A 17413-nucleotide genomic window follows, 5' to 3' on the forward strand; every position below is an offset into this window, starting at 1 on the left:
TTTACTTTCAACTCATAATACTGAGTAGCACTTGCCAATTGGTGCTACCCAGGTGCTGAACCAACAATGGACCGGCTCCTAAGCTTTACATGCCTGCTTTCAAATAAAGATACCCAGAGAACAAAGAAAAATTGATAATAGGAGTAAATTAGAAAGTTGCTTAAAATTGCATGCTCTATCTATGTCATGAAAGAAATTTGAGGCATTATGTGCCCAGACAATTGGGGCTAGAATACGAGTGTCGCACTAACTTTAGCATGTAAGCAATATCGGGTGGTTTTCTGCCTTTTGCACGTGACAGAAATAGTGTGCGTATTACAAGTTGAAAGTAAACACAATCGCTCAAGCGCAATCAAAATTTAACGCGCGACTTCCAAGCTCGCATTAAGTGTAGGGGAAGAATAAAAAGTTGCATAAAACACAACCGGCTAGATTTAGAGTTTGGCGTTAGCCGTCAAAACCAGCGTTAGAGGCTCCTAACGCTGGTTTTGGGCTACCGCTGGTATTTAGAGTCAGTCAGGAAAGGGTCTAACGCTCACTTTGCAGCGGCGACTTTTCCATACCGCAGATCCCCTTACGTCAATTGCGTATCCTATATTTTCAATGGGATCTTTCTAACGCCGGTATTTAGAGTCGTGGCTGAAGTGAGCGTTAGAAATCTAACGACAAAACTCCAGCCGCAGAAAAAAGTCAGTAGTTAAGAGCTTTCTGGGCTAACGCCGGTTTATAAAGCTCTTAACTACTGTGCTCTAAAGTACACTAACACCCATAAACTACCTATGTACCCCTAAACCGAGGCCCCCCCACATCGCCGCCACTCTATTAAAAATTTTTAACCCTTAATCTGCCGACCGCACACTGCCGCCACCTACGTTATCCCTATGTACCCCTAATCTGCTGCCCCTAATACCGCCGACACCTGCATAATATTTATTAACCCCTAATCTGCCGCCCCCGCTATCGCTGACACCTGCATATTTTTTTAACCCCTAATCTGCCGCTCCGTACACCGCCGCAACCTACATTATACCTATGTACCCCTAATCTGCTGCCCCTAACACAGCCGACCCCTATATTATATTTATTAACCCCTAATCTGCCGCCCCCAACGTCGCCTCCACCTACCTACAATTATTAACCCCTAATCTGCCGACCGGACCACACCGCTACTATAATAAATGTATTAACCCCTAAAGCTAAATCTAACCCTAACACTAACACCCCCCTAACTTAAATATAATTTAAATCTAACAAAATAAATTAACTCTTATTAAATAAATTATTCCTATTTAAAGCTAAATACTTGTAAAATAAACCCTAATATAGCTACAATATAAATTATAATTATATTGTAGCTATTTTAGGATTAATATTTATTTTACAGACAACTTTGTATTTATTTTAACCAGGTACAATAGCTATTAAATAGTTATTTACTATTTAATAGCTACCTAGTTAAAATAATTACAAAATTACCTGTAAAATAAATCCTAACCTAAGTTACAATTAAACCTAACACTACACTATCAATAAATTAATTAAATACAATACCTACAATTATCTACAATTAAACCTAACACTACACTATCAATAAATTAATTAAATACAATACCTACAAATAAATACAATGAAATAAACTAACTAAAGTACAAAAAATAAAAAAGAACTAAGTTACAAAAAATAAAAAAATATTTACAAACATTAGAAAAATATTACAACAATTTTAAACTAATTACACCTAATCTAAGCCCCCTAATAAAATAACAAAGCCCCCCAAAATAAAAAAAATGCCCTACCCTATTCTAAATTAAAAAAGTTCAAAGCTCTTTTACCTTACCAGCCCTGAAAAGGGCCATTTGCGGGGCATGCCCCAAAGAATTCAGCTCTTTTGCCTGTAAAAAAAACACATACAGTACCCCCCCCAACATTACAACCCACCACCCACATACCCCTAATCTAACCCAAACCCCCCTTAAATAAACCTAACACTAAGCCCCTGAAGATCTCCCTACCTTGTATTCACCACACCGGGTTCACCGATCGGTCCAGAAGAGCCTCCGATGTCTTCATCCAAGCCCAAGCGGGGGCTAAAGAGTGACGTCCATCCTCCGGCTGAAGTCTTGATCCAAGCGGCAGATGAAGAAGTCCATCTTCGGGAAGAAATCTTCATCCTATCCAGGCAGAAGAGGACATCCGGACCGGCAAACATCTTCATCCAAGCCGCATCTTCTATGTTGTTCCATCCGATGACGAGCGGCTGATCTTGAAGACCTCCGGCGCAGATCCATCCTCTTCGTTCGACGTCCAACTGAAGAATGAAGGTTCCTTTAAGGGACGTCATCCAAGATGGCGTCCCTCGAATTCCGATTGGCTGATAGGATTCTATCAGCCAATCGGAATTAAGGTAGGAAAATTCTGATTGGCTGATGGAATCAGCCAATCAGATTCAAGTTCAATCCGATTGGCTGATCCAATCAGCCAATCAGATTGAGCTTGCATTCTATTGGCTGTTCCGATCAGCCAATAGAATGCAAGCTCAATCTGATTGGCTGATCCAATCAGCCAATCGGATTGAACTTGAATCTGATTGGCTGATTCCATCAGCCAATCAGAATTTTCCTACCTTAATTCCGATTGGCTGATAGAATCCTATCAGCCAATCGGAATTCGAGGGATGCCATCTTGGATGACGTCCCTTAAAGGAACCTTCATTCTTCAGTTGGACGTCAAATGAAGAGGATGGATCCGCGCCGGAGGTCTTCAAGATCAGCCGCTCGTCATCGGATGGAACAACATAGAAGATGCGGCTTGGATGAAGATGTTTGCCGGTCCGGATGTCCTCTTCTGCCCGGATAGGATGAAGATTTCTTCCAGAAGATGGACTTCTTCATTTGCCGCTTGGATCAAGACTTCAGCCGGAGGATGGACGTCACTCTTTAGCCCCCGCTTGGGCTTGGATGAAGACTTCGGAGGCTCTTCTGGACCGATCGGTGAACCCGGTGTGGTGAATACAAGGTAGGGAGATCTTCAGGGGCTTAGTGTTAGGTTTATTTAAGGGGGGTTTGGGTTAGATTAGGGGTATGTGGGTGGTGGGTTGTAATGTTGGGGTGGGGTATTGTATGTGGGGGTTTTTTGGGGCATGCCCCGCAAATGGCCCTTTTCAGGGCTGGTAAGGTAAAAGAGGTTTGAACTTTTTAAATTTAGAATAGGGTAGGGCATTTTTTTATTTTGGGGGGCTTTGTTATTTTATTAGGGGGCTTAGAGTAGGTGTAATTAGTTTAAAATTGTTGTAATATTTTTCTAATGTTTGTAAATATTTTTTTATTTTTTGTAACTTAGTTCTTTTTTATTTTTCGTACTTTAGTTAGTTTATTTCATTGTATTTATTTGTAGGTATTGTATTTAATTAATTTATTGATAGTGTAGTGTTAGGTTTAATTGTAGATAATTGTAGGTAGTTTATTTAATTTATTGATAGTGTAGTGTTAGGTTTAATTGTAACTTAGGTTAGGATTTATTTTACAGGTAATTTTGTAATTATTTTAACTAGGTAGCTATTAAATAGTTATTAACTATTTAATAGCTATTGTACCTGGTTAAAATAAATACAAAGTTGTCTGTAAAATAAATATTAATCCTAAAATAGCTACAATATAATTATAATTTATATTGTAGCTATATTAGGATTTATTTTACAGGTAAGTATTTAGCTTTAAATAGGAATAATTTATTTAATAAGAGTTAATTTATTTCGTTAGATTTAAATTATATTTAACTTAGGGGGGTGTTAGTGTTAGGGTTAGACTTAGCTTTAGGGTTTAATACATTTATTAGAATAGCGGTGCGGTCCGGTCGGCAGATTAGGGGTTAATTATTGTAGGTAGGTGGAGGCGACGTTGGGGGCGGCAGATTAGGGGTTAATAAATATAATATAGGGGTCGGCTGTGTTAGGGGCAGCAGATTAGGGGTACATAGGGATAACGTAGGTTGCGGCGGTGTACGGAGCGGCAGATTAGGGGTTAATAATAATATGCAGGGGTCAGCAATAGCGGGGTCGGCAGATTAGGGGTTAATAAGTGTAAGGTTAGGGGTGTTTAGACTCGGGGTACATGTTAGGGTGTTAGGTGCAGACTTAGGTAGTGTTTCCCCATAGGAAACAATGGGGCTGCGTTAGGAGCTGAACGCTGCTTTTTTGCAGGTGTTAGTTTTTTTTTCAGCTCAAACAGCCCCATTGTTTCCTATGGGGGAATCGTGCACGAGCACGTTTTTGAAGCTGGCCGCGTCCGTAAGCACCGCTGGTATCGAGAGTTGCAGTGGCGTTAAATATGCTCTACGCTCCCTTTTTTGGAGCCTAACGCAGCCCTTCTGTGAACTCTAAATACCAGCGGTATTTAAAAGGTGCGGGGGGGAAAAAGCATGCGTAGCTAACGCACCCCTTTGGCCGCAGAACTCTAAATCTAGCCGAACATAAATACATGTAATAGTATACAGGGAGTGCAGAATTATTAGGCAAATGAGTATTTTGACCACATCATCCTCTTTATGCATGTTGTCTTACTCCAAGCTGTATAGGCTCGAAAGCCTACTACCAATTAAGCATATTAGGTGATGTGCATCTCTGTAATGAGAAGGGGTGTGGTCTAATGACATCAACACCCTATATCAGGTGTGCATAATTATTAGGCAACTTCCTTTCCTTTGGCAAAATGGGTCAAAAGAAGGACTTGACAGGCTCAGAAAAGTACAAAATAGTGAGATATCTTGCAGAGGGATGCAGCACTCTTAAATTTGCAAAGCTTCTGAAGCGTGATCATCGAACAATCAAGCGTTTCATTCAAAATAGTCAACAGGGTTGCAAGAAGCGTGTGGAAAAACCAAGGCGCAAAATAACTGCCCATGAACTGAGAAAAGGCAAGCGTGCAGCTGCCAAGATGCCACTTGCCACCAGTTTGGCCATATTTTAGAGCTGCAACATCACTGGAGTGCCCAAAAGCACAAGGTGTGCAATACTCAGAGACATGGCCAAGGTAAGAAAGGCTGAAAGATGACCACCACTGAACAAGACACACAAGCTGAAACGTCAAGACTGGGCCAAGAAATATCTCAAGACTGATTTTTCTAAGGTTTTATGGACTGATGAAATGAGAATGAGTCTTGATGGGCCAGATGGATGGGCCCGTGGCTGAATTGGTAAAGGTCAGAGAGCTCCAGTCCGACTCAGACGCCAGCAAGGTGGAGGTGGAGTACTGGTTTGGGCTGGTATCATCAAAGATGAGCTTGTGGGGCCTTTTCGGGTTGAGGATGGAGTCAAGCTCAACTCCCAGTCCTACTGCCAGTTTCTGGAAGACACCTTCTTCAAGCAGTGGTACAGGAAGAAGTCTGCATCCTTCAAGAAAAACATGATTTTCATGCAGGACAATGCTCCATCACACGCGTCCAAGTACTCCACAGCGTGGCTGGCAAGAAAGGGTATAAAAGAAGAAAATCTAATGACATGGCCTCCTTGTTCACCTGATCTGAACCCCATTGAGAACCTGTGGTCCATCATCAAATGTGAGATTTACAAGGAGGGAAAACAGTACACCTCTCTGAACAGTGTCTGGGAGGCTGTGGTTGCTGCTGCACGCAATGTTGATGGTGAACAGATCAAAACACTGACAGAATCCATGGATGGCAGGCTTTTGAGTGTCCTTGCAAAGAAAGGTGGCTATATTGGTCACTGATTTGTTTTTGTTTTGTTTTTGAATGTCAGAAATGTATATTTGTGAATGTTGAGATGTTATATTGGTTTCACTGGTAAAAATAAATAATTGAAATGGGTATATATTTGTTTTTTGTTAAGTTGCCTAATAATTATGCACAGTAATAGTCACCTGCACACACAGATATCCCCCTAAAATAGCTAAAACTAAAAACAAACTAAAAACTACTTCCAAAACTATTCAGCTTTGATATTAATGAGTCTTTTGGGTTCATTGAGAACATGGTTGTTGTTCAATAATAAAATTAATCCTCAAAAATACAACTTGCCTAATAATTCTGCACTCCCTGTAGTTACACAGTTATGCGTGTTACTGAAATATTAAATATAAACTATTAAAAAATATTAATAAAAAAATATTTTAAATGATTATACATACTGTAAAAAAGTTCTGAACCCCAAGAACTATATTTTACATTCCTATGTTCTTCACATAGAAAATAATGTACTTTTTATTATTAAAGGGACACTGAACCCAATTTTTTTCTTTTGTGATTCAGATTTTCAATTTGAAGCAACTTTCTAATTTACTCCTATTATCAATTTTTCTTCGTTCTCTTGCTATCTTTATTTGAAATAAAAGCCATCTAAGCTTTTTTGGGTTAAGAACTCTGGACAGCACTTTTTGATTGGTGGATGGATTTTTTCCACCAATCAGCAAGGACAACCCAGGTTGTTCACCAAAATGGGCCGGCATCTAAACTTAGATTCTTGCATTTCAAATAAAGATACCAAGAGAATAAAGAAAATTTCATAATAGGAGTAAATTAGAAAGTTGCTTAAAAATTCATGCTCTATCTGAATCAAAAAATTTTTTTGGTTCAGTGTCCCTTTAAATATATATTTCTATATATAGCTGATAAAGCTCATGTAAAATACATATCTTGAGGGAGTGTACTTGGCTAAGAAACAGATTAATGCATTCTCCCTGATCTGGGAGCCCTGAGATAGACTCATAGAATCAGTACACCACCCTCAAGATGCATAATTTATTTGTTTGGCTGAGGGACATTAAAGGGCTATGACCCGTCCTTCCCTTCATCGACTTCCTTGGACAGTTGGATAGTTGTCCCATTCCCCCCCCCCCCTCACCTCTTTTCTAACTGACCTCCAACTGGGAAGGCCGGTTTGATATTCCCCCCCCCATGATTCCGTTAGAGATCTCCGCTGGCATGAGGTTTGCCACCGCCATTACCATCCCCCTTATATCTCCCTCACATTTATCTACCTAACATACCCTCCCACAGGCTGTAAAAGCCCCAACCCCTTTTAATATTTAACATTGGTAACTCTCCCCCAGCTCCCTTCCTGATGATGCCTGAAATTACTCCCCAGACTAGAAGAGTAATACGACTCCAGTAGGTTTATGTAACTTACCCGCTTGCTCATAAGTTCCATGTTAATCTTTATTAGCATAGCGGGGTCCTGAAGAACAGACTTTGAAGTTAGAATTCTAGAACCACTGATTCGCTTCCCCTAAGGTAATCTGGCAACAAGCACATCTCTATGTTAGTCTGTTCCTATATCCTACTTCTCCTTCCCTACTCTTACTAGGAGATATATGTGTTAACCACTTAGTTGCAAAGCACTGAAATGTTGTTATAAAGGCACTAGTTCCTGGCCGACCTCTGTAACCCTCAGGTCAGGACCTGTGCTCTGTATTGTGTTTACCAGAACCTTTGCAAATCAAGATTAATTTTTTTTTTTGGGGGGGGGGGGAGAGGTAATACTTGTCTAAAATACCAGACATCATGGATTGCATTCTGCTGTCTTAGAGGTCTTTGTTAAGACTGAATCCTTTGGTTAGAGATATTTGTGTATTCTGTATAATTCTCTTATTTCTGTTCATCTCCCATCTGTATGTCACAGCGGCTGGAATATGTTTTGTTTATTCAATTTTTACCTATTGCTTCAATAAAAACCATTTTATAAAAAAAAAAATACATATCTTTACCTATACATCTATAGGAATAGCTATACAGGTATTATATATATATATATATATATATATATATATATATATATATATATATATATATATATATATATATATATATATATATATATATATGTATTAACAATACAATAAAGAGTACATTGCTCTGTATGTCAAGAACATTGGAATGTAAAATATTCATAATTCATGTGGGTCTAGTGCACTTGAATAAACGCGATCGGGTTAGTGCACGAGTATGGGTGTTATTTTTTTTTTCAGTTGCCATGCTCCATTAAAGTCTATGGGGGATATTTATCAAAGCGTCCACTATATTGCATTCGCAGGTGTCAATACGCTCGCCTAACATCACCAAACATCGCGGCCGCGGATCTTAATACGCTCTCCTTATTTATAAACAAAGCCGTCAACTAACTAACAGTCATCGATGACGCTGTTATTCGTTTTTTTTAATACCAACTAAATTGCTACAAAGTACACTAACACCCATAAACTACCTATTAACCCTTAAACCACCGCCCTCCCGCATTGCTGCCACTATAATAAACCGAATAACCCCTGATTTGAACAGCCAATAAAATTTCAGTAACTCTCATCCTATTGGCTGATTTGAACAGCCAATAGGATTTTATAAGCTCGCCTCCTATTGGCTGATTTGAATGTAACACTCAAATCAGCTAATAGGAATGCAAGGGACGCCATCTTGCAATCCGTGACGGATAGCTTCAGGATGGACCTGCTCCGCACCGGCTGAATGAAGATAGAAGAGGCCGTCTGGATGAAGACTTCTTGCCGCATGGATGAGGACTTCACCGGCTGGATGAAGATAGAAGAGGCCGTCTGGATGAAGACTTCTTGCCGCATGGATGAGGACTTCGCCGGCTGGATGAATCCTTCAAGTGGGACTTCAACAACTGTAAGTGGATCGTCGGGGGTTAGTGTTACGTTTTTTAAGGGTTTTTTGGGTGGGTTTTATTTCTAGATTAGGGTCTGGGCAGTAAAAGAGCTAAATGCCCTTTTCAGAGCAATGGGTAGCTTTAGGTTTTTTTTAGAGTTAGGGTTTTTATTTGGGGCAGTTGGTTTGGTGCTGGGTTTTACTGTTGGGGGGGGGTTGTATTTTTTTTGCCAGGTAAAAGAGCTGATATCTTTGGGGCAATGCCCCACAAAAGGCCCTTTTAAGGGCCATTGGTAGTTTATTGTAGGCTAGGGTTTTTTTTTATTTTGGGGGGCTTTTTAATTTTTTTTATTTTTTTTTGAACTTCAAGTTTTTATTGAGGTATTATGTAAATATAATACAAAAAGAAAGGAGACAAAGTTTATCCAGTAACATAGGATCATGACAAAAGGTTATACGCAGATAACCTGAGGCATATATCTGAGTAAAATGCAGACCCAAAAATTGTGATTTTACAAGTCATTTCCAAGGTACTATTGTCAACAAGAAAAGGAAACAAAGACAAGGAAAACTACTAATAGATGCTCTATGTACAAATATAAAGGAAATGTAAACTGCATACAATATACATAGTAGAAAACCATTAGTACCATAGCTGGATTATTAGCTAGATATAAATTTGGATATATAAAGATGAAACCTCGTTTTATAGTTATTGATAAAGAGCAGGGTAGGTGTGTGTAATTGAATAACCTACAAGTTATACATGGGTTTATGGTCTGTGTGGAAAGAAGCGACCCTAGGTATGTAAAGCAGACAGTAATATATAATGATTAGGGAATAAAAGTTATATGAGTAAAGTACACACCTGCATATATTGATAAGTATTATTTTGGGGGGGGAGCGTCAGCGGGCGAGAGCCGCTCTAAATTAGAAGTGAAGGGGGAAGGGAGTAACGGGTGAGATGATGTGATTACTAGTTTTTAGTGGGAGTAGTAGTAGTAAAGGCAACATGATATTATTAGAAACTTGAGGACACTATTAACACTCACCTAGATTACGAGTTCTGCGTTAGCCTTAAAAAGCAGCGTTAAGGGGTCCTAACGCTGCTTTTTAACGCCCCCTGGTATTACAAGTCAGGCAGGAAAGGGTCTACCTCTCACTTTTTTTCCGCGACTCGAGGCTACCGCAAATCCCCTTACGTCAATTGCGTATCCTATCTTTTTAATGGGATTTGCCTAACACTGGTATTACGAGTCTTGGAAGAAGTGAGCGGTAGAGCCTCTACCTCCAAGACTCCTATCGCATTTAAAAGTCAGTAGTTAAGAGTTTTAGGGGCCAACGCCCGAACATAAAGCTCTTAACTAAAGTGCTACAAAGTACACTTACACCCATAAACTACCTATTAACCCCTAAACCGAGACCCCCCCACATCGCAAACCCTATAATAAAATTATTTAATCCCTAATCTGCCGACCAGACACCGCCGCAACCTACATTATAGCTATGAACCCCTAATCTGCTGCCCCTAACATCGCCGACACCTACATTATATTTATTAACCCCTAATCTGCCCCCCCCCCCAACGTCGCCGCCACCTACCTACACTTATTAACCCCTAATCTGCCGACCGGACATCGCCACCACTATAATAAATGTATTAACCCCTAAACCGCCCCATTCCCGCCTCGCAAACACTATAATAAATTTTATTAACCCCTAATCTGCCCTCGCCGCTACTATAATAAAGTTATTAACCCCTAAACCTAAGTCTAACCCTAACACCCCCCCCCAACTTAAATATAATTTAAATAAAACGAACTAAAATTACTATCATTAAATAAATTAATCCTATTTAAAACTAAATACTTACCTATAAAATAAACCCTAATATAGCTACAATATAACTAATAGCTACATTGTAGCTATTTTAGGATTTATTTTTATTTTACAGGCAACTTTGTATTTATTTTAACTAGGTACAATAGCTATTAACTATTTAATAGCTACCTAGTTAAAATAACTACAAAATTACCTGTAAAATAAATCTTAACCTAAGTAACAAATACACCTAACACTACAGTATCAATAAATTAATTAAATAAATTAACTACAATTATCTAAACTAAAATACAATTAAATAAATTAAACTTCCTTCCGGAGCGGAGCGGAGCCATCTTCTATCCAGCCGACGCGAAGCCAACCTCTTCTTATGATGTCATAAGGCCGAATGAAGGTTCCTTTAAATGACGTCATCCAAGATGGCGTCCCTCGAATTCCGATTGGCTGATAGGATTCTATCAGCCAATCGGAATTAAGGTAGGAAAAATCCGATTGGTTGATTTAATCAGCTAATCGGATTTAAGTTCAATCCGATTGGCTGATTGGATGAGCCAATAGAATGCGAGGTCAATTCTATTGGCTCATCCAATCAGTCAATCGGATTGACACATACAGTACTCAAACAGCAGGAGAAAACAACTAGCATAACATAAGTATGGGGACATATTGTATGAGGAGCCGACGTTGGAATTCAGTACTTTGCCCACACCTAACCTGTGAAGATTCCGTGCATAGAAAGTTGTCCCCACTAGTCCCAAGTATGTCCATGTTACCCAGAGTATAAACATGAAGAGGTGAGCCATAGTTCCAGAACGGCAGACGACCAAGTAAAGCATATCTCCTGACTTTGAAAGGAAGTGTGCTGCCTTCTCTCGTCTTTTATAGGAGGTTAGCAATTCTGAGACCTCATGGCTGTGTCGGGCTCCTCGCGAAGATGAAGGCAGGAACTTTACAGTCGGAGGGTTCCGGTAGTGGTCGGTGAAGACAGTATCTGCAATAGGGCTCGAATACATAGGGTAGAAGGTATCATCTATTCCTGATGGTGGGGAGCCATGACCGCCAGATGTGCCCAAACTTCCTCTGGTCTGCTGGCTCACAGGAGGGGTCCTCTCTTGCTGTGTCCCATAATTAGAGGAAGGACGAGTAACCTGTGGTAATTGTGTTGCCAACTCTAGAATTCCCAATAAACTCTGTCTGAGATCTGCAAAGTAGATGTCCATGTTTGACAGGATAGTGCTTTGCTCTCCGTCTGGCGACCCCATATTGCTGTGGGTATCATAAGACCTAGTAGGCTGCTCCTACGGTGTGTTGTAAATAGATCTGGGTTGTCCGGATATTTTCTTATGTGTCCTGTTATAAGGTGGGGGTTCCGTGGCCCTGATCTGTAAAGTTATTTGTATAAAGAAGCTAGTCCAGAGCTCTGAAATGAGGCTATAATATATTGTTAATTGCCCCAGATTAATTTTCTTGAAGCCACACTAGAATAATGCGAGTGGAGAACCGGAATATCACCCGTATGACGCCGCAGCTCCCGCTCTGCTAAGGTCTCTAAAATGATAAGTTCTGAGAGCCTGAGTCTCTGTAGTTGAAAGCACAAGAGAATTATAATAGCATTTTCGGGTGGATTATTCAAATCGTAGCAAATATTGTATATATTAGCGGGAACTGCAAGGAAACATGTCTCATCTCTTCAGTGGCAAACTCCGCCCCCCGGGCTTTTTTATTTTGATAGGGCTATTAGATTAGGTGTAAAAAAAAAATATATTTTTGATAATTTTATTTATTTTTCGTAATTTAGTGGGTGGTTTTTGTAACTTAGTTTTTTTTTTGGTAATTTAGTACTTTTTAATAAGGTTTAATTGTATATTTAAATTAATTTTAGTAGGGTTAGGTTTTTTTAATATGTAATTAGTTTATTTAATTGGTAGTTTAATTTAATTGAAGTATAATAGTTAGGGTAGGTTAATTAATAGTTTAAAATTAGTTTATTTTAATTCTACAGGTAAGTTTTAATTTATATTAAGATAGGGATCTTTAATTTAAAGTTAGGGGGTTGTTAGGTTTAGGGTTAATAGCTTAATTTAGTTTTTTGCGATGTGGGGGCTGACGGTTTAGGGGTTAATACGTTTAGTTAGTGGTGGTGATGTGGGAGGCCAGAGGTTATGGGGTTAATAAGTTTATTTAGTGGCGGCAGTGTCAGGGAGCGGTGGAATAGGGGTTAATACATTTTATTTAGGTTGCAGCGATGTCGGGGGAATATCCACGAGCGTACCTGTTAAATGTTTGATAAATGGGGTAAAGTGTTTTGGGACATCTGTAATGAAGTAAGCATCGATCTGCGTTGGATTGAGATCGCGGGATCGTATGTTACGTCACAAATTTCAACATTTGCCGATCTTGAAGCTTTGATAACTAGGTCAGATCAATCTCGCAACAATTACGACGCGGAATTCCAGCATATTTTCGGTTGACACTTTGATAAATAGGCCCCTATGGCTGCAGCAAATAAGAAGCTTTTCAAAGTGTACTTTCCTGATCTCCAAATAACACAAATTTTACTAAAAAAGTAAAGAATTTTAAAATATGTATTTTGTATGCAGAGCTTTTGTAATTCAGTGCTTCATTGCTGAAATGTACTATGCTTGTATACAATAATGAGTCCTTCACTATATTGATACAGTGTAATGCAGGCAATGGGGCATATGTATCAAGCTCCGAATGGAGCTTGAAGCCCCGTGTTTCTGGCGAGCCTGCAGGCTCGCCAGAAACAGCAGTTATGAAGCAGCGGTCACAAAGACCGCTGCTTCATAACCTGTCCGCCTGCTTTGAGCAGGCGGACAGACATCGCCGGAAATCGTACTCGATCGGGTTGATTGACACCCCCCTTGAGAGCTGCTGGTGCAATGCTGAATACGGCGAGCATATTGCTCTCCGTATTCAGCGAGGTTAGTCGGACCTGATCCGCACTGTCGGATCAGGTCCGACAGACCTTGATAACTAGAGGCCACAGTCTGACATGTACAGTATATACTATACAGTACCTACTGTGTGCTTGGGAAGGAGGTATACAATAGCTATTTAGTTCATGTGTAGTGGGTATTTAGTATCTATTGGTATTCTTAGTGACAAATATATAGAATCACTCAAGCAGGTGACAGGTATACTATATCAGTGAGCAACAGCTTTTAGGGCTTTGGGAGTCAGGTTCAATGGAAGCAATTCTGTTCTGGATAAAATGTCAGCAATATGTACTGGAGATTGCAGATATGCATTCCCATTGCAGATATATTTAGGTGTTAGGTGCAGTCCTGTGGAGCTGGCAGATGTATATATTTGAGCTTTGGACGTCTGAAAATAAAAAACCTTAGTTATAAGATTGTGTAGATGGCTTAAGGCTTAGAGATAAAAGATAAGGCTACACAACAGGGCTCTGAGACTACATATCGGGGCTTTACGGTACAAATTCTTAACCTGCAATAAACATTCCTTTGTGTTCAGGTTCTTGGAGGTACTTAGGTTGCTTAGTGACTGAGCACTTGAAGCAATGTGTTGTGGTTTTATACATATAGCTTTAATTGTGTAATATGGTCCATGTACACAGCACTTTACAGTGGTGACAGTATAAGAAGTGGAAGAAGATATATTTAGATGAGAACAAATCATTCATGATGAAAGTATGTTAATCTGGACACCTAGAATTATGGTTGAGGGTGAAAAAAAAATATCAGATTGGTATTTTTATTGAACAGAAATAATTAAAGGGATATTTTAAAGCAAAGCATATATGTTTTAAATCTTCAGAGCATGTTATTCCTGCAATAGTTATCCAGGCTTTGTGTTTAACCCTTGTATTGGGGCTAAGTACGTGGGAACACACAAGCATTGCAGCTCATGAGCAGGACACAGCAGTCGCACTTATCCACCAATCACTGACCATTTCCTGCTCAAATGTTGCAAGGTTTTCATCTACCATCTCTTTTGAAGGAGTTAAACACATAATAAGATTGGGCCAGTAATTAAAAAACACATGTTCTAATGATTTATAGCATTACTTTTTAGTTTACAATATCTCTTTTAATCTCAAAAGGGTTTGGTAGCACATACAGTAACATTCATGTTACCATAGCATATTAATAGGAGTGGGGTGTCAGTCATATATAAATAAATCAGTGTGTCATGAATTTTACCAGAATGCTAGTGTGAATTTTACCAGAATGCTATTGTAAAAAAGCAAACATAGGCACCATTGAGATACATGATTACTTGTCTGAAGAGCATGCATTCTAATAAGCAATGAGTAAGACTTAAAGGCACATTGTAATTATAACATTTTTAAGCAGTCTTCCAATATATTAATGTATTAGCAGAGTCTGAATCATATTAGAACAGCTTAACACCTTGCTTGCTGCACTTGTTTTTCAGTGGTTTTGCTTTAGCGGAAAAGATAAAAAAAAGAAATTAGGAATAGATATGAGGCAGGGTTAGGCTTGTGCAGGCTACCATGTGCTCTTTCAGTTTTCATGACTAGAAAATCCACAATTGTTAGATTTAAATTACAGGTAAATGGAGCAAAATAACACTGCAAAGTTATGTTACTGTGCATAAATAAGCATTTTATAATACAACTTTAAGGTGTTTATTGGCCCTTTAAAGATATAAGATGAGAATATAGTAAGCGCATATACAAGGTAGAGGAGACAGTTATATAAAGACTTCTTCAGACGGTGAAGCTTATTCAAAAAGACTGCAGCTCTCTGTCCAGTAAAAAAATTATTAACGTACTAACTACAGCTCTATAACTCCCACCTATTCTCTTGCCGCACCACCAGTTAAATCTAAAGGTAAACTAACAGTGTTTGCACAGCTCGTTATAAAGATTTGTGGAGCCAGCACAGTTTCCCTGCCAGCGTCATTCTTTTCCAAGTGGAAGCATTCATATTTGTGTGTGTGTGTGTCTATGTGTGTTTATGTGTGTGTGTGTGTGTGTCTATGTGTGTTTGTGTGTATGTAATGTATGTGTCTGTGTGTTTGTGTTTGTATTTGTGTGTGTGTGTATGTGTGTCTATGTATATGTGTGTGTGTGTGTGTGTGTGTGTGTATATCTATGTGTCTCTGTGTGTGTGTGTATGTATGTGTGTGTATGTCTATGTGTGTGTGTGTGTGTCTATGTGTGCGTGTATGTCTATGTGTGTGTGTGTATGACTATGTGTGTGTGTGTCTATGTGTGTGTGTGTGTCTATGTGTGTGTATGTGTGTCTATGTGTGTGTGCGTCTATGTGTGCGTGTGTGTGTATGTCATCATCATCAAATGTTGAAATTTGGCAGAGTACAGAGAAAAGGACAAACTACAGCTACTTTTAGTTTCCACACAAAAAAAAAATCTCAGAATAGCTATTTTTATGTGCTGTGTTAAATTTAACAATTTTACAGAATTCCCTATTAGATCAGTACTTTATAAAGCTCTAGGCACACAGAGACATGGGGCTGTATGTTACTTGAGATGGGGTCAGTAGATTGTAAGCTCTAAAGTCATCTGTTCACATCGTACCAGTCATTTAGATTGGGAATTGGGAGTAGTGTCTCCTCTTATAACACTACATTTAAGCTACTTTGTATCAGTCTCACATAATTCAACTAGATTGTAAGTTCCTTGCAACAGGGTTTTACATTACACCAGAATTAGTCTCTATGCTTTTTGCAGCTGTATTAAATTAGTCTTCTTTGTAAATGTTCTCCCATCTTATTACTAATTGTAAGTTAATATACCACTAGATATAAAGTTTCGTATTACCAATAAATTGTAAGATCCTTTTGGCTGAGTATAATATTATACTAATTGATTATAAGCTCCACAGGGCAGAATGACCTAGCACTACATTCTAAGCTCCCTTGGGCAGAGTATCATATTATGCCATCTGACTGTATTCTTCTTGTGTCATGGTATTATAACATTAGATTGTAATCTTCTAGGAGGAGAGTACCTCGTTATACCTTTAGAATGTAGGCTTCTTGTGACAGAGTATTATACTACTAGATTGTAAACTTCTTGTGGTATTACATCATAGTAATCCACAAGATTGTAAGTTCCTTGGGGCATAGTATAATTGTATTCCCACTAGAATGTAAGCTCTTGGGAGTAGAGTATCATATTATACTACTAGATTGTAAACTCCTGGGGCGGAATATCATGTTATACTAATAGATAATCAGCTCTTGGGGCAGGGTATTCGTATTACACCACTAGATTGTAAGCTTCTGAATGCTGAGTATCATATTACTAGATGGTAAGCATCTGGGGGCAGGGTATTCATATTATATCACTGGATTGTAAGCTCCTGATTGATGGGTACCATACTACTAGATGGCAAGCTCCTGGGGCAGGGTATTATATTATACCACTAGATTGTAAACTCCTAGGAGCAGAATATAATGTTATACTACTAGATTGCAAGCTCCTGGGGGCAGGTTTTTCTTATTATACCAGTAGATTTAAGCTTCTGAGGGCAGGGTATCATATTATACCAGTAGATGTAAGCTTCTGGGGGCAGGGTATCATATTATACCAGTAGATATAAGCTTCTGGGCGAAGGGTATCATATTATACCAGTAGATGTAAGCTTCTGGGGGCAGGGTATAATATTATACCAGTAGATGTAAGCTTCTGGGGGCAGGGTATCAAATTATACCAGTAGATGTAAGCTTCTGGGGGCAGGGTGTCATATTATACCAGTAGATTGTAAGATGCTGGGGACAGGGTATAAATTATACTACAAGATTGTAAGCTCTGGGGGCAGATTATAATACTATACTACTGGATTGTAAACTCCTGGGAAGAAGGTATCATATTATACCCCTAGATTGTAACCTCTTGGGGCAGTGTATCAAATTAAACCACTAGATTGTAACCTCCTAGGGGCAGGGTATCTCATTATATCACAAGCCTCTTATGCTCTTATTCCTA

This window comes from Bombina bombina, chromosome 1, assembly GCF_027579735.1.
Source record: "Bombina bombina isolate aBomBom1 chromosome 1, aBomBom1.pri, whole genome shotgun sequence".
NCBI classification, from domain to species: Eukaryota; Metazoa; Chordata; class Amphibia; order Anura; family Bombinatoridae; genus Bombina; species Bombina bombina.